We start from the raw sequence: 22622 nt of genomic DNA, 5'->3' as shown, positions 1-22622 counted from the left end.
CATGCCCGGCTTCTCACTGTCTAAGCCTGTGCAGCCAACTTGCTCTCCACACTGGAGACAGATCTATTTGTTATTTTGAGCCGTGCCTTAGATGACACTTATGACACATAGCAAAGCGGGAATTATCTTTAGGAGAAGAAAGACAAGGACATACTGCCAGTCTGATAAGATAAAAGCAGTGGCAGATAAAAGAATTTATAAAGGGAAACGATGGCTGTCTGCCAGGGTTAGCATGCCTGCCGAATAGAAAGAGGGATGACAAGTCAAGCCAATTCTGGGATGGATGAATGTCCGGAGCCTTCCTAACAAGAATGTTCAATTCAAAGAGAGAATGAAACAGAATACTGGTAGGTGAGGGACATTGTGTGGCTTTGCGGTACACTTAACTCTTGGGAAGTAGCTCCCGTGTAGAAAAAGGAAGGGAAGTGTTCCTTTTTCCTATTGAAATCATATAATGACTTTGGGATGGGGGTTCCTTATGATTGTCTTAAGGTTTATTATTTTTACTAATATGTCTCAGTGGACACCATGTGTGCAGGCTCCCATGGAGGCCGGAAGAAGGCATCGGATCCCCTGGAGCTTGAGTTACGTGGGGTGGTGAGCCAACCAGTGTGGGACCTCTGGAAGAGCAGCAAGCACTCTTACCACTGAGCCATCTCTCTATCCCAGACTAAGCGCTGTGTGAGCTGAGACACATCCTTCATATGAGACTGCAGCCCCAAATTAGGTCCTGGAAGCGTGTCTAGGTGTGGTGCACTCAGGAGGCAGAGACAGGAGGATCACTGTGAATGGAAGCCAGCCGTTCTATATGATGAACTCTAAACCAGCTACATAGAGAGAACTCACTTCAAAACAATAACAAAATTAACAAAAAATTAAAACCCTAACAAATAAACACTTTCTAGGACTCTAGAGATGGCTCAGTGGATAAGACACTTACACAAGAGTCTGAGGATTTGAGTTTGATCCCCGGATCCCACCAGGTGACAAGAGAGAACCAACTCCTAAGAGTTACCCTCTGACTTCCACACATGTGCCATGGCATGTGAATGTACATGCATGCACGCGTGTGCGCACACACACACACACATAAACACACACATACACAACACACACAAACGCATACACATATATAAACACACACACAAATACATACACACACAACACACACAGACACACACACAACACACATAAACAAACACATAGATAAGCACACACACAAATACATACACACAACACACACAGACACACACACAACACACATACACAAACACACACATACGCAAACACACACATACACAACAGGCATACACAAACACACACATATACAACACACACACAAACACATACACACACAACAGACATACACAAACACACACATATACAACACACACACAAACACATACACACACAACATACATATTCAAACACACACATATACACAACACACACAAACACATACACACACAACACAAATACACAAACACACACATACACAACACACACACACAGAAAAAGAAAACAAGATTATAGTAACAGAGAACTCAAATTTCAAAAGGGAGTAAGAGGGGCTGTAAAACACAGAGCCAATGATTTTAGAGTTGATGTGTAAACCTGAGAGTTATCGTGATTGGTCCCTTTATGCGAGACAGAGTCACATAAAGAAGCTAGAGTCTTGGTAAGGTGAATGCCAAAGTCAGAATGCAAAGGTCAGCTCAGGCTTTCTGCCCTGCCACACCAAAATGATGTCTTTGGTGCAGTTTTCCTTCAAAGCCTTCCTTACCCCATCTCAGCCATGGGCAGAGCCACAGCTGAAGCAAGAGTGAAAGAGAAGTGGGCAGGTCTATTCATCAGCTGATCCAGAAGGGAGGGAGAGTCTCAAACATCAACTAGAGTATTCATAGTTCTCTGTATTAGCTTACCTGGAGACATCCTACAAGAAAGGATAAGTGTTGGGGAGAACAAACTTCAGAGAAAAATCTGCAGGCCACCCAGGGAGGCTCTGCTAAAGTAAGACCTTTGAGACCCAATCTGCAGTGCTCAGAAGTGGAGGTGGAATTTGCAGGGCAGATAGTTCACTCCTAGCTCAATGCCCTCCGTGGTACTGTGACCAGGCATGCAAATCAGCTGTCTGCACTGCTCTCTGCCTATTGGTTCCATTTTCAATCAGTGACTTGATCACAGGGCACATTGGGATCTGTCTGACAGAGACCGATCTGAGCAGTCAATAAACTTAGGATGGGCACTGTGCTACAGCGGGATTAATTCTGAGACTGAAGAGGAAAGGTGACCACACTGTGGAAACAGCACGAAACAAGGTCCCAAACAAGGTCCCGTGGGGGCCCTTGCACTTTCTCCAGCTCCCTCCATAAGCACTCTCCCTGCCGAATGATTCTGTCCCAGTTTCTCCATTCCCATCCCTCCAGTGACCCCGTCGGTAAGTCAAGGCTGACCCTGGAGTTGTCCTTTAGCTTGGATTTAACAAGAAAAGTATATGGCAGAGGAGGGCATGGTGGGAGGATTATGTCATGGACTAAGTAAGCCTGAAGAGTTGCCACTGGAAAGGGGGATCCTGACAGTGAAAACTGACATCGTTTCAATAGTGAATGAAGAGAGAGGCCCGAGAAGGTCTTCCAGGTGTCTCAGCAATGTTGAGACAGAAGGCTGTGCTGGTTACTTTTTGTGTTGCTATAATAAAGGTACCTGAGAAAAGCAATTTAAGGAAGGAGGGAAGGGAGGAGTGAGGGAAGGAGGGAGAGAAGGAAGGAGGGATGGAGGGAGGGAAGGAGGGAGGGAGGAGGGAAAGGGGGTTGGAGGAAAGAAGAATGAATGAAGGAAGGAAGGAAGGAAGGAAGGAAGGAAGGAAGGAAGGAAAGAAAGAAGGAAGGAAGGGGAGCTTCTTTTGGCTCATACTGTGAGGGAAGTCAAGGCAACAGGAGCCTGAGGCAGTTGGTCGCACTGTATCCACAGTCAGGAAACTGAGGCTCAGGTCACTTTCTTCTTTTTCTCTAGTATGGGGCCTCAGTCTGTCATCTGCTCCTCAGTTTAGGATACTCTTACCACCTCAGTGAACTTGATCAGGAAACTCTCTAGAGTTTCCTTAGATGCTCACAGATTTGTTCCCATGGTAATTCTGAAGTCTATCAGGTTAATGTTGAAGACAACCCATCAGAAGGGCATAGCTGTCCACTCACTGACTTTGACTACTTTAAAACCAACTGTAGAGTTGGTCTGCAAGACGTGAATGGGACAATGTACAGCGTCATTGAGCTCACTGGGCAGCCCACTAAACCTCGGGCTAATTTTCTCAAGGGAGCTAGAGCCTGCTGGGGGCACCAAACAAGAACAATTGCCTGGCCAGCCCTGAAAGTCCAGACAAGCCTGTGACTTCCCTCTTCATATTTATCTTGATGATGAATTCTCTGGGCCCTTGGCTTGCCAGTTCAGTTATCTTTATCCGTCTCTGACAAAAGCATTGCTGTGGGGAAGGGATAGCATTTCCTTAATCACATGAGCACCAGTGCGCCCCATGCAGCAGCTTCTGACACATTTTAATGACCTGAATCTTCAGTAGTTTCTCTGAGGAGAAAGCCTTCAGCTGTGATATGAATGTGAAGGGATGCTCGGGATTCGTTCAGCTCCTCTTTTAACTTTAAGAGTTGGCTGTGGAAGACCCTGAACCTTTGGCTTTCCACACAGACAACAGAAAGAAGGGATTTTAATAACTAGAAGATTCGGTCCATTTCAACTTCCAATTTAGATCTCCAGGCATAAAAATGCAAGATATTAAAAATCCTTAGTCAGAATCTTCCCTCTGCTCCCTAGCTGCCCTCTACTGCGGTCTCCGAGCTTATAAAATAGAGATCATTGTGGGACCTTGCTTATTCTAGTGATGTGAGAATTATATAGAATTATATAGAATAATCAGTACAAAATCTGTAAGGCAGTGCTTTTTGGAAACATGTTGTTACTGTTTGTTTATTTGTGGCTGTCTTGTTACCTATAGAAACCAAAGCTTTATCTCAAACCTCCATTCTACGTCTGCTCTGTAGAAATAGCCCAGTGACATTTCAAGTGTCACCGGGGCCGCTGTTGTGTTGAAGTTCTTCTTGCATATACATCCACGTGAAAGCCACTTGGAAAGACAGTATTGCAAAAGGAAAATGTCAACCACAAATTCTACCACGGTGGCCTCAGAGAAATAAGATCCTGCCTTGGAGAAAGAGAGTCGGATGCTGTGCAGGAAGGGTTTTCAAGAGCACTGGGAGTGGGAGGTGGGGGTGGCTTAGTGGTTAAGGGCAATTGTTGCTCGTGCAGAGGACCTGAGTTCAGTTCCCAACATCTGTGTCAGGCAGCTCCTACCCAGTTAGTAACTCCAGCTTCAGGACCTCAGAGATCTTAAGCCATTTACACAAGATACTGTATCTGAAAAGTATCTGACTGGACCTCATTCCAAGACACAACACACTTCTCTGGACAGAGGCCAACACTAAGCCATATCCACTGAGTGGCCAACAAGACTCATGTAACTTGGAGGTAGCGGCATCTTCTGTACTGTACAAATATGGGGTTTTCAACTTCTCTGGGTTTTCTTGGTGTAGAGAAACACTGAGCGAATAAATGACACACCTTCAGTGCAGGACTACGCAAAGTCCCTCTGTTTGCAGTGCTCTTCTTCTCGATTGTTCATCCCGCAGTGATTTAGAGTGTCACCTATGGACTGTGCTTCTGGGAATGAATCAAACGTGCCCCTGCGGGACTTCTGCTAAGCTACAAGAGACAGATGAGCAAGTGAGAGATTAACGTGCCAGCTGCTAATTAAATGCAGTAAAGAAAAATATAAAGACATTTTTACAAAGTTAAGTCTCTCTCTCTCTCCCTCTCTCTCTCCCCCCCACCCCCCATGTGTGTGTGTGTGTGTGTGTGTGTGTGTGTGTGTGTGTGTGCATGCCTGCAGAGGCCAGAAGAGGGCATTATAATCCCTAGAACTGGGGTAACAAGCAATTGAGAGCTGCCCCAGTCGGGCGATGAGAACCTAACTCAGGTCCCCTACATCACTCATAAATATTGAGTCATCTCTCCAGTCTCAACAAGGTTTTCTTTTTAAAGAGAGAAGGGGGAGGACAAAAGTGGTATGATCTGACACATCAAAAGAAACTCCAGCTGCTGTGTAGACAAGGCATGCTGGACAACAATGGTTTAAGGCAAAAACAAAGAGAGCAGCAACTGTTCCTACAAGAGTGTGGCTGTGGGTCATGCACGAGATGACAGCTGGTCAATTCTTGATGCTTTGAAGGTTGAAACAATGTAGTTTGCTGAGAAATTGCTGAGAAATGTATGTGCTGAGAATTGACCCCAGACCCTTTGCAAGAACAGCAAGTACTCTTAACCACTGAGCTACCTCTCAGCCCCTCGGTAGGGATCCTGAGAAGGAGAGGTGAACAAGGTTATCTGAGAGGATTCTAAGTGTAACTACTTGAATTTAATAAGAACCCATACACAGAAAAGATGGAGACAGAATGGAACAGAATTGAAGGTGCCAGTCTATCGTGGTCTGGTCTAATGAGTGTATTATGTTAATCGGGTCCCCAAAATTGCAGGAGAATCTGCATGTAAGGCACTGAGGGTCTCTGCCCCTAGTTGGTTTTGATTGGTAAATAAAGTTGCTGGCGGCCAGTAGTTGGGCAAGGAGACAGAGGTGGGACTTTTAGGATTCCCAGACCAAGGGAGGAGGAAGGGAGAGCTGCCATGCTGGGAAAGGAGTAGTTGCCACACCTGAGAAGGGCAGGACAGACAGACAACCAACAAGTAAGAGTGGGGAAGAGAAGTCCCAGGCCTCCCTGCCCCCCTGCCCCCTGCCACTAGGTCTAGGGCAACAAAAACGGAATATAGATTTTTCTTGTTGTAAAATATAAAAAATAAAAAAAGTAGGGTTGTCTTTTATCCCCTCTATATCCAGCACCTCAGTGCCCCAAGATATCTGCTAGAAATCTTGGTGGAAACACATCCTAACTCCGCGGTGGCCCAGTGTCTCCTGCCGCCGCACACTTTCCTACACTTAAACTGTCACATAAAAGAACACACAACACAATAACCTTTGACCCAATTGGTAAGATATAATTGCCCACCTAAACATACAAAGCCCAGTACCATCCATCCCTTAGGAACATTAATAACAACCTGTAAATACACAGAGCGGAATCTTAACGTCACCTGCCATGGCTTCTCACCCTCTCCCTCCTGTCTCCCCTTTCTGTTCCTGTCTCCTCTTCCTTCAAACTTCTCTCCTGCCCATCCTTCCTTCTCCTCCAATGACAGGCCTCCTTCTATCTGCCCCTCACCTGTATTTTACAAATTCAATGGGGAGAAGGTTCTGGTGAAGTCACCTGAGTCCCGAGTACAGAGACTAGGCAGCTGTCCTTGGGGCAGCGGAATTAGCATCAAAATACAGATAACTCCAGGGCAAACCACAACAGATTTTAGTAAGTAATAACTCGGGAATATCAGAGGGAGTGTCTTAGCCACTTGGAGGTTTGGGAGTGGCCTGGTGATTGAGCTGTTTAAGGTATATTAAGATATAAAGACTGTGTGTGTGTGTGTGTGTGTGTGTGTGTGTGTCTTTCATTAGGGAGCCCAGAACATTGGGGCGGGTAGTGAGGAATACACTGCTGCAGCCAGGTAGATTTGAGTAGCATTAATTGGCAACTGCCACACCAGCCTGGAAGATAGGGCTACAGCCACAAGCCAAAGAATGTGGAGGCTAACCAAAGCTGAGCAGAGTGAGAACAGATTTCCCCTGGCCACCTCCCCCAGGCGTGGGATACACAGTTCTGCTGACACCCCAATTTCAGCCCAGTTTTAGTTATGCCAAACCCTTGTTCTGAAAAGACAGATCTATTATTTTGAGCTGCCTGGGTAATAGGAGTTGTTGCAGAGCCCCAAGGAACTAATACTGGTGCCTTCTCATCCCACATAAGATACTCCCCGCTACATGGCTGATACTGTGCCTGGACACCAGTATGCTTACTGGTATTTCGCAAAAATATGTTGTGGTTTTTATCTATGTTATTTGTGTCACACTGTAGCTCTTACCTGATTTTGGTGCATAAATCCATGTTAGGAGTGACCATGCTGTCATGTGGCAGCACGCCTGGTCCAATGGTCCATCTGCCACAGAACATTCTGTAGAACGCTTCTGCCAGGTATCTCTTGTCTATTCCTATAAAGAAATTAATGTGTATGTTGCTCCCAACCTCTGTTGCCAAAACATCAGATTTGAATCAAATTCAAAATTTTGCTTCGCCAGGATGTAGATAATGGCTAATGTGCTAATGTAATCCTTTTAAGAGTAAGTAAAAACAGATAAGACAGCTGGGTCCAAGAAGCCACTAGAGAGTAATCCATCAGCTCTGGGTGTCCATAAGTGAAAGACAAGGGCCTCTGCCCATCTTCGTTCACAAGTCATTCTCCACCCTGGCCTCTCCTCTCTCCCAAGTGATTCCAGGGAGCCAAAGGCCTAATAATTTCAGCTGTCTAACGAGACAGATTGGAGCAGAAGTCAGTAACTGTTTACCCTCCAGCATCCTCTGGGAAATCCATCCAACTCCATGTTCCTGGTCTGCCCTTGTTTTCAAAGCTGCAATGTACAAATACCAAGTGACACATTCCATGTGCAGAATGTTAGTGTTAAAACACGGGGCAAGAGTGGAGAGAAGCAGAGGCAGCCCCTGGGAGGGAGAGGAGCTAGAAGGACTTAGCTAGAGGAATGTGGATGTGGTGGGAGGGTTTAGATCCCAGCACAGGACATGAGGGACGACTGCACTTCTGTGGGGTCAAGGGACATGCCCAGTGGATTCGTCCAGTAGGAAACACCTGACCCAGGCTTGAGGGTTTGTTTTGTTTTTAGCAAATGAAGGGAACAGTAATTCTTGCATAGCCTTGGTGATGGGAAGTGTGGACAAGAATAAGCCCCACCAGCTTTGCTCAGCAGACTCCAGCAGCCGCTCATTCTGCCTTTTCATTTGTCTGGGGACCAGAGCTCTGTGCCTTCCCTTCACTCTCCTCATTAATCAGTACAAAGGTTCAAAAGCTGTAACCACTCAGGGGCTTGGGAGATGGACAATACTTAAGGACACTTGCTCTCCTGCAGGGGACTGGGGTTAGGTTCCGAGCTCACAGCCACCTGTAACTATAGCTCTGGAGGAACTGACACCCTCTTCTGACTCCCAAGGGCAGCTGCACACACACACACACACACACACACACACACACACACACACACACACACACACAGGGGGAAACCATACACATGAACATTTAATTAAAAATAAAAAGCAAATCTTTTTTTTCTAAAAGATGTGTCTATCCAAAATTAACTAAGTATAAGAGCTAAGTGTGAAACTGTGACCTTGGATTAGACCAAGATTTTTTTAAAATATAACATCAAAGCCATGAGTCACAAAAGGGAAAAAAATTTAAAAAATGTACTTTATCAAAATGAAACAACTCTTTCTACTCAACAGATGCTATTAAGAAATGCAAATAAAAGCCAGAAGCCTCTGAAATGAAATGAAATGTTTTAGCATTTATCTGGCAATGGCTTATATCCAAAACATAGAGAATCCTTACAAGTCAATGAGATAAGACTTGAATAACGATTTATCAGTGACATAATGGTTAGTGTCCTAGCTTCATTTCTTTTGCTGTGATTAAAATGCTCTGACAAAAGCAACATGCAAAAGAATTTATTTTAGCTCAAAAACTCTAGGCCACAGTTTATTACTGCTAGTAAGTCAAGGCAGCAAGAACTTAAAACAGCTAGTTCTGTCACACCCATAGCCAAGAAAAGAGTGAATGAATGCATGCTTGCATAATTGTTTGCTCTTGCTCAGCTTGATGTCTCTACTCATGCACAATTGCAGACTCCCTGGCTAAGGAATGACACCACCCACAGTGGCTGCATCTTCCCACATCAATTTGTTTATTAGGACAATCTCACATAGACATGTCCACAAGCCAACCCAATGTAGACAGTCCCTCATTGAGACTCTCTGGTCGATTCTAGGTTGTGTCAAGTGTTGACAATTAGAGCTAACCATCACAGTCAGTCAATACATAAAACAACAGACGCTAAGGAAACATCAAATGATGCTTCAGTGAGGGATTACCAAATGCTACCAAAATGGCCAGTGGCCAATAAAGCAAATACCCCAGTGTTTGAAAGGTCATTGGAAAAAATTAGAGCATTAATATATTATTGACGAAAGTATGAGGTAGCTACAATTAGAAAAAAAAAAGCTTGATACTTTCAATAAAAGGTTAACATACATCTGACAAAAGCCAGAATCCCGAGTCTTTGTATACATACCAAAGTACAAACCTGTATAGACAAGAAGACTTGTTTGTGAGCACAGCCCATCATGGAGTGGAAAGCAGGAACATGAGGCAACTGGATCACACTGCATCCACAGTCGGGAAGCAGAGAGAGATGGATGCCACTGCTCAGATGACTTTTCTCCTTTGTGCAGTCTGGAACCCCACCCTGCCCCTGGCTCAGTGCCAACTCCAGCTAGCCTGCCCTAGATAAACCCTCACAGACATGCCTGGAGATTTATTTCCAGGTCTATTCTAAGTCCTGCCGAGAGGACAATTGACATAAACTCTCAGAAATAGAAAAGACTCTTTCTCAGTCCTGAACACTTGATCACTAGCTGGGGCTGCTATTCTGGAAAGTTCTAGAAACTTTAGAAGGTGACGCTTGCTGGAAGAATTATATCTCCAGGATGGGACACTGTAGGCATCTCTGGTTGCTTCTTGCTGGCTAAGAAGCAGAGAATGGTCTCTGCTGTGTGCTCCTGTGGCTATTATGCTTTTCCTTGGTGCATGAGGCCAGCAACAATAGGCTGGAGTCATCACTCTTCCTCCTTTCAAGTCGTTCTCTTCAGTAAATTTTTTTTGTCACAGCAACATGAAAGCAACCAATACACCAATGCTCACACATCCAAAATAACATTTCAAACGATAGCTACACTTGCGTCATATGACACAATCCATCATCCTATACAATCCACACACACATATATATGGGTCATGGCCCCTGCAGTTTGAAAAACAGTTTAGACACTTTCACAAGTTAATCTTAAATAACTTGGGGTTTAGCAGCTAGGGAGCCATTCAGCAGTCAGAGTAAGGAGGATCTACCTCCATGTGCCCAGTACCTAGAGCTCCAAGTCATAGCAATTATCCTAAGGCTGAGTCCAACAGGGCCGGCTGTCATCTCCAATGCTGGGAGGGTCTTGACCTCTCTTTATTCTCACCGAATTCAGTTCCCTGGTGTTTCTTCAGGAAATGTGGGTTTCAAGATATGCAACAGTTTTTGATGGCGAGGTAGCTCAGGAGGTAAAGGCACCTGCTGCCTACCTGATAACCTGAGTTCAGTCTCACAGACCAACATGGTGGAGCTGAGTCCCATGAGTTTTCATGTTGCCTTGATTCACATGCCTTGGCACATGCATGCCCACATAAATACACATATGCACATAATCAAATAGATACATTCAACCTCTAGTTCACCATTACTCTGTTTTTATTTTCCAAAGGAGGCATATGCATGATAGGAACATTGGAGATTATATGTGGAGATTACATTCAAAATTGTTTGCTGCAGGAATTTTGTAGGACGAGCTCTACTTTCTACATGTTTTTGTGGCAAGTATAGATTATTGAATGTCATTTCTCATTTTAGACAATTTAGGCACAACAAGCAACTGTCGGCAGAGTATGCCGTGTGATCTTCTCAAGACTCAGAGAGGGTCTTCCTGGTCATCTCCAGAAACTCCTGTCTTGTCTCTGTAAGGATTACTGGGCATTAAAGTTTCTAGTTGATACTAGAATCAGGGATCTTCACCCTAGAGGCTTATGGGGTACAAACAACTGTTCAAAGTGTGCTAAGCCTCCCTGCATATGATTCCAGTGCAATCAGGAAACCCAAGTATTCTCAAGAACAAAATTAAAATCTAATCAGCAAACCTCTTTAGAGGAACTATTAAAATAATTTTAAAAGAAAAAAGTCGCCAAATGTCGACTTTATCCTGAGATAGTTCAGTTGATCTCCTAAGACATCTTAATGTGCTTCCTCTCTTCCTCGTCCCTGCCTCCCTTCCAACTCACCCTCTCTCCTCCTATCTAAATAGGACCTCAGACTGAATAGCTTCTGTGACCTCCTCTCACCCCAGATCTAATCTTAGGTGAGAATGGCTCCAATTAGAATTGACTTTCTCTTAAAAAGTACTACTCTGCAAATCTAAGATAAAAAGAAAAGAAAAAAAAAACCCAACCATTGCGTTTACAGAGCTCTTGGTTGGGGGCAGTGAATGTGACTATGAACGCTGAGAAAAACCCGAACCAGGCTGGGAGGGGCTCAAAGGGTAAAGGCTCATACCGCCAAGCCTAAGGTCCTGGTTTTGACTCCAGGACCCATGTAGTAGAAGGAGAAAACTGACTTCCACACCTTGTCCTATGGCCTCCACAAGTACAGCAAGGCACATATTTGAGGGCTGAGCCCCCGCCGCCATAAACACACACACACACACACACACACACACACACACACACACACACACACTAAATTCGACAAAACCCCAACAACGATCCCAGACATGAAGGACACAGGGACAGGACTCCATTTATTACCATTTGAATTTCCCCTAGAGCCTCCTATGACAAGGGTCAGTCACCACCCTTGGTGCTACTGGAAGGTGGGGAGACTTGAGAAGGTTCGTGAAAGGATGTTCTTGAAGCTGTGCTCTTGAAAGGGATAGTAAGACCCCCAACCCCTTCCTACTCCTCTGTACTTCCCAGCTGCCATGAAGGAAGCTGCTTCCTTCTGGATAGGTTTCTGCCATAAGGTACCATGTTAATGCAAACCCAAGGCAGCACAGCCAGACTCCCATGGACAAAACCTCTGAGGCCATGGCCCAAATGAATCTCCTTTATACGCCAATCTTCTTGAGTATTTTGTGCAGCAGTAGAAAGGTAGCCCACCATTTTTGATCCCCTTCCAATAGCTGGATCATCAAACTTTTGTCACCATTTTAAAGATCTTCTTGGGTGATGGAATGTCACCTCTGGTCAGTCAGGGTCTGGGTGGGATATCAGTTGACAGAGTCTTGGTTCACAGTCCATCTTCAGGATCCAGAAACTTCTCAAAATGAACTCACAGTCCTACACGCCCATATTCACTAGTGAAGGATTCCCTTTTCTGCAAGCAGGGAGATGATTCCATACAGAGCATCAGCAGATGCGAGTGACTTTGGGCCAAGGCCCAGGGATTCAGGCTACCCATGTATTATGTCCCAATGTGGTGACAATTTAATGAGGCTTTTATAAGAACAGACCGAAACTGTTGTAAATTAAGGTGGAAAAGTCAGGTAGGCAGGTTAGAGTGAGGTGGGGAAGTCTCTGCTATAAACTTCAGATATTGGTCTGACAATGTTCTTGGCTTTAGGGATTGTAGTATTTGAGACTGTTTGCATGGTCCAAGTGGGATTTTACTTGATAATCACAAGGATATTAGGTCAGACACAGAGGCGGGCAACATATAACAAGATGAAAGTTAACTGTCCTAGTTAGCTTTAACTGTCAACTTCACCACACCCTAGAGTCACTTGAGAATGGAGTCTCAGTTGAGGGATTGCCCAGATCAGGTTGGCCTTTGGATAGGTCTGTGGAGGGTGTCTTGATTGTTAGTTGACATAGAGGGACCCATTCTGCTATGGGCATCACTATTCTTAGGTAGGTGGTGCTGGGCTGTGTAAGAAAATTAATGAGCCTAGGCTGGCCTACAAACCAGATAGCAAGGAACATCCTCCATGGTCTCTGCTTCAGAGCCCTCTTCCTGACTTCCGTTCTCCTCACCACCCTCCCAACAGCCTGTTCCACCAGGGAAGCCCACACAGTTCTCCTCGGGTACCAGAAGTGTCCCTGGCCCTCACCCAGAGGATGCTACATTTCTAGCATCCAAGAAACTACGGATTCTACTCTTAACTGTCCCCAGTCACTTTTCCATCTGCCTATGAAGCTGGGGCTCTCAGCTAAAGCCCCAACTACAGCTCTGCCATAAATCAGAAGCCGTGTGACATTCATTGCGGTCATCTGTCCTACACTACAACATCCTCAACACCTGTCTGGCTTCATGACCCCACTGCTCTTCCTCACCCTTAGATCACAAAGAACACTTAGAAAACCTACAGGAACCCAGAGAGGTGAATCAGGAAACATGATGGAAAGGCTAGGTGCATGGCCGTGCTAGAAAGTGTAGGGTGACCCACTGGAGTAGAGTATTTTCTCAAGTAAGTTATGTGGATATATTCCTAGCTGTGTGATCCTAGGCTAGCTATTCAACAAATATTTAAACACTATCTTTCTGTAGCCGTGAGAGGTCACAGAGTGTGTCACAAGATCCCATCATCAAAAAGATCCCAATATGGAGAAATGTGAGATAAGTAAATGAACATTGAAATGCAGTTGATGGACAAGGTGATCTAGGTGTTCTCAAAACATGTCAGCGGCTCAAAGAAGAATCTTCTTAAATTTCTAGAGTGTAAGGTTTTCCAGTAAAATAATAAAGCAGGGCACAGCAGTTAAAAACATATACTGCTCTGGCAGAGCAACCTGGCTCAGTGCCTGGTATCCATACCAGTCAACTCACAACTACCTGTAACTCCAGCTATGGGGAGATCCCATGCCCTCTTCTGGTTTCTGAGGGCACTGCACACACACGGCACACATAAACTATGCAGACATACAGACAGACACATTTTTTTAAATTTATAACTAGGTCTTAAAAAGTAATATATCAACTTCCAAAACTAAAACTAAGGAGAAATCCAACTGTTAACACATACTAGATGCCGTACCAATGTGATGCTGAGATAAATTAAAAAGTGTGGATCCAATTAACATGAACAAGATAAGTGCCATCTTAGAGAAGTAATGAAGTGGAAATGGCTCCATATTCATCAAAGTATGCAGAACCCTTGGGCAGAAACTAAAATCCATCCATATGGGTATGAATCATCTCTAGGGTGGTTTTAAATGCATGCCTAACAGTCACATGACACACACACTGTACAAGTCTCTCTTCAAACCTGAGATAGTCTAGGCTCATTAATCACCCAAAATTAGCAGCAGATGGCACTAGAAAAGCCAACCAGGGGGACAGTCTTCTCTTTTGGGTCCCTTTATTTGTTACACTGGCCTGTCCTGCAGCCAGGGGGTAGTCATCATGAGGGGTCAGGCCCATAGTGCTGGTATATCAGAGACATCTGTGTATGTCCTCCAGCACCCAGTGAGTCCAAGAAAAGTCATCCCTGGCAATTAGGCAAGTAGACTTATAGTGTTTTTGTATACACATGTAAACATGTATGTTCACACATATATCACCCAGAATTAGCAGCAGATGGCACATATATACTTATACATATACATATATGCATATTATACATGCACATATAACCAAATACACATGTGTACTCATAGATAAGCACATATATGATTATATATGTATATGTGCATGCTATTATCCATTTATAAACATATAATGTATGTATGTATATTATATATAAATATATACATGAAATATCCTTGTGTATGTTCATGTGTACATACATGTATACAAATATAGACATGTATACATAGAACTGTTTTTACTGTAAGTAGACAGCAATTCAATTCAAAGATCCAAACCATCATTTTTTTGTTTTATTGGTTTGAATGATGTTAATATGAATATGTTTATCCTGTGAATATTCTCACAGCTAGTCTTAGTGGGTTCTGCTTTAAAATGAAGTTTCAATAGGTAGCCCAGGCTGTCCTTGAACTTGTGATTTTCTTGTGTCAGCTTCTAGAGTAGCTGGAACTAAAGGGTTATGCATAGCCCTGCTTTCTTCAGAGTGCCAGGCACTCTTTTTTTTTTTTTTTGGTTCTTTTTTTTTTTTTTCGGAGCTGGGGACGGAACCCAGGGCCTTGCGCTTCGTAGGCAAGCGCTCTACCACTGAGCTAAATCCCCGACCCCGTGCCAGGCACTCTTATGGTATACTATGGAATACTTTCACTAATTGTGTCTAGAAAATATCCACATTTACACATGATTTTAGTTCAAACACAAATTAGAAATCTTAAGAATTAAGTGGGAATATGGGGAGGAGAGTGAGGGGTCAAAGTATAACAAGATGTCAAGATGTCTTGATGAAATCCACTACTTTATACAGTCACCTAAGAAAATATAAAGACAATAAGGAAAGAACTCACAGTAACACACTAATGAGTAAAGCCTGTGGGTATTGATGGAGCAGAACTTGCAGAGCAGAAATCAATGACTTCATATGACTATATTGATAAAGGGGAGAAAAAAAAACCAATGATCTAATAGGACAAAGAAAAACAATAAATTCCAAGAATATTGGAAGAAGAAAACCATCAGCTTAAAGGGGAAGTCACAGGAAATTGTGACGATGAATTTCTTTTCTTCTCCATTTGTCTCTCCCTTCATGCATGGCCTGTCTGTACAGGTTGATCACCTGAGCATTTAAACTGTACTCTCTCTCTCCCCCTCCCCACCCCCCTCTGTGTGTGTGTGTGTGTGTGTGTGTGCATGTGTATGTTTGTGTGTCCCACATCCCAGTTTAAAAGGTAACTAATAGTATAAGAACATAGAGATTATCTCAAAGCCAAGTTTTAACTATGACATCATCTGTTAAAGCAACACATTTTTAAAATAATTATGTAAACATCGACCTATGTAAATTAGTGGATTTGGTTTGTTGGGGACTCTTTAAAAACCCCTGGAGGCTACTTTCTGAAAGTGGTAAGTCTGTACAATTTTCTTCTATTTTTATTGCTTATTTTATTTATTTACATGTCGAATGTTGCCTCGTTCCCGGTTTTCCCTCCACAACGCCCCTCTCATCCCCCTCCCTCTTGCCTCCATGAGGGTGCTCCCCACCCACCCACCTACCCATTCCTGCCTCACTGCTCTAGCATCCAAGTCTGAATAATTTTCATCACCTTGAAGTTAATTAACTGGAAATATTTTACCTCAGAGTTTAGCTTGCCATTTTTATTTATTTTTAATCATCTTTTTCCATGCAATTAAAACCCTTGAAGAACAAGGCAGAAGAACATAGGAAAAGTTAAGATGAAAAAAAAACAGTTCTGGTTTGTTGTTCAGAATAATGTCTGAACACACAAGCATTTATTCCCTTCCCTCTAGGGAGCATGTTAAGGTGCAACTGCAGGAGTGAAAAAAAGGGTAAAATCAGCAACAATGGAGAGACCCAGAAGGGCCTGCCCATGGATGAGAAACCTCGGTAAATTTATGCCACATGAGAAGTAGATAGAAGTGGCTTCTGGGAGCGAAGTGGATTGAATATTCCAAAGGGCCCTGCTGTTACCCATGAAATTTTTGCATAAATTACAACAAACAGAACTAAAAACACCTTGCTGAGATCACAAGTCAGTGAGGGAAATCTCCAAGAAGCAACTGCAAAGGAAGGAAGGGGGAGGCAGAGAGGAGGAGAAGTCAAGGCAAAACCAATAAGTCCCAGCTGGTTCTCCTCCTCTACTGTGCATAGCATCTTCCAGCACTATGAAAGCTAGCCCCATATAGGATGAAGCTGGCACGGCAGCACAGGCTTGATCGCTCCCTGTTCTGGGGCTCATGTGTGTTGTGTCAACAGCAATAAAGTCTTGCTGTCAAGTTCTGGAAGGTAACTGTGGTGGTTTGAATATGCTTGGCCCACGGGAAGTGACACCATTGGGTGTGGCCTTGTTGGAGGAAGAGTGTTCACTGTGTAGGCAGGCTTTGATGGTCTCCTAGTACCCACCTCCCGGCTGCCTTTGAATCAAATGTAGAACTCTCAACTGTTCAGACGCCATGTTTTCCTGCACGCTGCCCTGCTTCCCATCATGATAATGGACTGAACTCTGAAGCTGTGATCCAGCCCCAATTAAATGTTTGCTTTTACAAAAGTTACCTTGGTCATGGTGTCTCTTCCCAGCAATGAAACCCTAACTAAGGCAATAATCAAACACACAGGAAATAGCCTTAGTGTTTATGGATCTATGTGACCTCCCTTGTCAACAGCTCCAAAGAAGGTGATCCAGTCCTTGTACCAGGCTTTTGTTTATTATCCTATGGTGTCTAGTAGGGCATTGTTGGCCTGTTATACAGTAAATCCAGTTAATCTCTCTCTCTCTCTCTCTCTCTCTCTCTCTCTCTCTCTCTCTCTCTCTCTATCTGTGTGTGTGTGTGTGTGTGTGTGTGTGTGTGTGTGTGTGTGGTTTCTAAAGAAGTAGGTTTCCAACATAACTACTGCCAGCAGCCAGCAATGTGAAGTGAATTCACACTCCTTGCAATAAATGCTTTTGAAACCACCATATGATGGACTTTTGCTGAGAGGAAGTACAAAGCATGCAGAGCATGTGTGAAAGCCTGACTTCCATGTTGGCCAGATCAGCCAGCCAACCCTCAGGCAGAAAGGACCTAATGCCGAGCAGGTACAAATGTCTCTGTTATCATTACCACCTAAACAATGCAGGATAACAGCTATTCACAAGTGTGTTTTGATTGTATCAAAATTAATTGTAATTAGGAGTGATCTGGAGAGCTCAAGGTATTTAGAAGAATGTGGTTAAGCTATAAGCAGACATTATGGGCTGTTTAGGTTCTCTCACTCTCGTCATGACAAAATTAATCTGACCAAAAGGCAACTTAGGGGAGGAAAAGGTTTATTTCATCTTGCATTTCCAGGTTACAGCCCATTAGTGAGAGAAGTCAATGCTGGATCCAATGGAGGAATGCTGCTTGCTAGATCATTCTCAACCTCATACTCAGCTAGCTTTCATTTACTTCCTAGGATCACCTGCCTAGGGATGGTGCCACCCACCATGGGCTGGGCTCTTCTGCATCAGTTAACAACCAAGACACTCCCTCACAGGTAAATCTGATCTAGGCAATTTCCAAGTAGGCTTTCCTCTTAGGCGACATGAGGCCATATCAAACTGTCAACTAAAGTTAATTGGGACATGAGAAGTGCTGGAGCCCTCCACGCAAACCAAACAGTCCTCTGAGGAGCCAGTGAGGATGATTATAGGAAAGGCAGAAAGAAGAGGCAAAGTCAAGAGATACGAGAGGGCTGGCGGTCAACACCACGTCAGCCTCAAGTTTATTCTTCTTAGCCTTTTTATACTTCACAGTACCGTGGGAAGCAAAGCCAGGAGCTAACGGAAACAACTGCTGAAATATACACACGAGACATCTGTTCTCATCCACAGGCCTCCCTGTTCATTCCACCGAGGTCAATAGAATCTTTAGTCCGTCAACATGAGCCTCAAAGGTACCTCCTCTTGTTATTCCATGCCTCAGCAGGCCAGTAAATCTACCAATGGATCCTGGTCCTCCCCCCTCCCCCTCTCCCTCTCCCTCTCCTCTCCCCTCCCCCTGCCCCCGTCTTTCTCTCTCTGCTTCAGACAAACAGGCAAACAGCTCCTGACAGAGGAGAGGATGTATTCCAGAGCCATTCCCCCGAGGATTCCATGAAATGACGATAGCAATGAACTCCAATAGCACTAGTGTAAATATAGCTGCCATTTGTTATAGATAAATGGAGCCACCATAGACAAAGCATCGAGGCTTCCTCACCACGGTGAGATGTAGCCTTGCAGAGAAGCAGGGAAGGAGGGAACTCATTCTCACACTGGGATCTTGTGACACAAGAGGTGAGGTGTTGACACTCACTGTTTTTCTCTTTTGTTTCAATCAAAAGTAGAACCACTGCCTACTTGTATTGACTCCCAGAAACCTCCTTTGCTATTTAGCTATACACAGCCAATGCCACCAACACAGGGTGCCATCGCTGGCTCTGAGCCCCAGCGGCTCCAGTCTCTCAAAGCTTCTTAAGGCTCGTAAGCATGCACAATACCTGGCACGTGTCCATCTTTCTCTCCTTTTTCACCCCATGGCCTCTGATGGAATGCGGCACTGACTCCTTTATTCCTTAGGTAACACCTTTTCAGTCCATTCTTTTACATTAGAGTCTGAAGGACTGGTGAGACAGCTCCATAGTTACGAGTTCTTGCAACTCTTGGAGAGGACCCAAGTTTGGTTCCTAGCATCCATGTTAGGTGGCTCAGAACAGCCTACAGCTTCAACTTTAGAGACTTGATGCTTTCTTCTGGCTTCCATGAGCACTGCACTGACATATGGGCACATACCTCCCTCCACCTTCCCACCCAAAGACATAATATTTAAATGTAATAAGGAGCTGAAAGGTGGCTCAGTGATCCAGAGTACTAGACACTTTTCTACAACATCCGAGTACAGTTCCCAGCACACACCAGGAGGACCACAGCTGCTATAGCGGCATCCAACACCCCTGTTAGGTACCTGCACTCACATACATGTAACTCCCCCTCCCAAAATGTGCATAATTAACAAAAATACAAATTATTAAGGAAAACAATTGGTAAAAATATAAAGTCAAGCTCTCCCTCAATATTTTAAAGTTTCGCTCATTGTGTTCAGTGCTGAGATTCATATAATGGAATGCTGAAATTGAAATCACATGAAATACCAAACGACAGCTTGGGACGATAGTGGTAGACACAACATTAAACCAACCTAGGTGTTCAACAACAGAAGAATGAACAGAGAAAATTCGGGGTGTCCATACAGTGGCGTTTTCTTCAGCCACAAAGAAGAATAAAGTCATGTTGTCTATAGAAAATGGGTGCGTATTTCCTGGAGACGATCATGTTAAATGAATCAAGTCAGACCCAGAAAGACAGACACCAGATGTTTGCTCTCTAGGGTTTGCGGATCCTAGATTTATGTGTAAGGTAATTTCTGTGTGCCTGTCATGGAAATAGAAGTGAAACTGCCTAGGGGGCACTGGACTGACAGGAGGGGCAAGAGAAAAGAAGAGAGGTTCGAGAGTCCGTCTGAATTGTTAACTTGATGGGATTTAGAATCACCATAGAAAGGCTCTGGGTATATTTGGAGAGAGTTTCTGGGTTGGGTTAATTAAGGTAAGAATCTCCACCTCATTGACACCATTCCCAAGGGAGGGTGTCCCCAACTGTGTAAAAGTGAAGAAAGCAACCTGATCACAAGCAGACAAGCCAGTGAGCATGCACTCGGGTCTCAGCTCACAAGCCAGTGAGTGTGCACCAGGTCTCAGCTCACAAGCCAGTGAGCATGCACCAGGTCTCAGCTCACAAGCCAGTGAGCGTGCACTCGGGTCTCAGCTCAGCGTATTTTATCACACAACAGAAATGAAACCAGAGCCCCTGCCTACCCACACTGTATCAGTGATCTTCGTTAAACCCCCAAGTCAAATGTCAGTCCTAACCACATCCAGGATGCCAGGCACACCGGAAACAATGGTTAACCAGGTATCCAGGAATGCTTTATTCCCACTCAGTTTATAGATAAATTAACCACCGCAGGCCCTAACCATTGGGGAAGGTGTCCTTTTCTATTTTTATTTTTTCACTAGAAGCCCTTCCATATTATTCTTTTATTTTATTGCTTTATAAGAAATAATGCTTTTGATGTCCATAACCCCTTGCTCTGAGCAGAGACCTTGAAAGACAGTTTTCCGTACCTTCACTTGATAAAGATTGAGCAGGCTGTCCCGAATAAGGACTTGGGAAGTGTGGGTTCATTAAGCTTTTCAGAACGTACATCCCCCAGTCTCATCCTGCCTACCCCAAGAGGCCAGGATACAATTAAAAAGCGTGATTACACGCTCCTTACACTGTTACTATTTCACAAGCCTCTATACGTGATCTGCTGCTGCCACTTCTGTGTATGCCACAGTAAGCCATGTGGAGGCCACAGAGACCAAGAAAATAAAGTTCCTGCCAGCAAGGAATTAACAGCCTTCCCAAGGCGAGTAGACAGGATGACACCACAAAGCCATTTACAGTACATTATCCCAGACTGGAAGAGCCCAGAAAGGCAAGGCCGATTACTCTTCATTCATTTCAGCCCCACTGGGCCCCACAGGTAATAAGACCTTGATAAATATGTGTTAATGGAGGGATGGATCAATGGCCTGACAGCCCCTAATTCCGAGGCCAGACACGGTGGTGACTGTGTGTGCTGGAAGCATCAGACAGGCAGAGGCGAGGAACTGGCTGTACTTAACCAAGGCACTGAGGCAGGTCCAAGCCCATCACTGAATCTTCCAGAAGGGAAGTCAAGTATGCCATCCTGGAGAACGGCATGAGGGCCAGACAAGAAATGATTCCTCTGAGTGAGAAGAGGATTGAAGCAGCTTTCCTGAAAGTAGAGAAGTGAGAAGAAGGCTCTGGGGACCAGGGAAGCTCACACCTTGGTCCCTGTGGCAACTGAGCATTCAAAGGAAGCAGAAGGAGGCAGCAGAGAGGAAGCCCTTAGGGGCAGAGAAGGGACAGGGAGAGAGAGTGAGAGAGAGAGAGAGAGAGAGACAGAGACAGAGACAGAGACAGAGACAGAGACACAGAGAGAGACAGAGAGACAGTCATAGAAACAGAGATACAGAGAGACAGAGATAGACAGAGATAGGGAGAGACAGAGATAGAGAGAGACAGAGAGAAACAGAGACAGACAGAGACAGAGACAGTGAGAGGGAGGGAAACAGACACAGAGAGACAGAGACAGAGAAAGTGGGGGTGGGGGGACGGACAGAAATTTGGTTATCCATCAGGTCAGGAGCCTGATGGATTTCCCTACAGAAAAACTCCAGTTTTCCATGAACCAGAATCAGCTGGAAAATATGTGAGTTGGAGGGTCCCCATTCCCAGGACATTGCAGTGTTTTACCTTAGGAAAGACAGTGAGTTCCATAAATCACAAAGGACAAGTTACCTTCTCTGAGCATCAACACTGTTGTGAAGTCAGCCATGGACAGTGGCAGGACAGTTTTCTTCTTTTCTTCTTCCTCTTCCTCTTCCTCTTCCTCTTCCTCTTCCTCCTCCTCCTCCCTCTCCCCCTCTTCCTCCTCTTCCTCCTCTTCTTCCTCCCTTCCTCCTCCTCCTCTCCTCTTCCCTCCCCTCCTCTTCCTTCTCCTTCTTCCTCTTCTTTTTCTTCCACCTCCCCCTCCTTCATTTTTTAGTTTGTTTTTGAAACAGAATATCCCTATGTGGCACCACTTGTCCTTGAAACCTCTTCACAGACCAGGCTGGTCTTAAACTCACAGAGATCTGCCTTCCTTTTCCTCCTGGAAGAGAAATTAAAAGTATGCACTACCACACCCAGCATGGAAAGTATTCTCAGACTCCTGCCCAGTAGCATTCAGTGTCAGGGGATCCAAGAGATCAGAGGCCTCTGGGTGGAGGTACTAGCTTTGATTTAGCCTTGAAAATCAACAGGATTTCAATATGTAGATATGGGTAGGCCAGGCCACCCCAGGTAGGGCCAAAGTCCTAGGGAAAGAGTGTGTGGAAAGAACCACAGGGCTTTTTACTTGGGTGTTGTGTCTGATGGGGCATCCTGGAGTGTCAATTACAGGCAATGCAAGACATTGCTTTGCAGTCCGGGGAGGTGTGAAAGGCTTGAGCAGGGAAGATTGGTGCAGAAGA

General features: G+C 44.6%; 1 long non-coding RNA gene across 1 annotated transcript; it reads right to left on the bottom strand.

Moving 5' to 3' along the window:
* Positions 1–3950: 3950 nt before the first annotated feature.
* On the bottom strand, positions 3951–22352 carry LOC148004236 (uncharacterized). Its single transcript, XR_015627837.1, has 3 exons — positions 21910–22352; positions 7093–7219; positions 3951–4770 (listed from the first exon to the last, which is right to left on the bottom strand). It is a non-coding gene; the product is annotated as an uncharacterized LOC148004236 (long non-coding RNA).
* Between the last annotated feature and the right edge of the window lie 270 nt (positions 22353–22622).

The sequence above is a fragment of the Rattus norvegicus genome, chromosome 8 (assembly GCF_021556685.1).
Source record: "Rattus norvegicus strain SHRSP/BbbUtx chromosome 8, alternate assembly SHRSP_T2T, whole genome shotgun sequence".
Taxonomy (NCBI): domain Eukaryota; kingdom Metazoa; phylum Chordata; class Mammalia; order Rodentia; family Muridae; genus Rattus; species Rattus norvegicus.
This window is presented reverse-complemented; position numbering and strand designations above follow the sequence as displayed.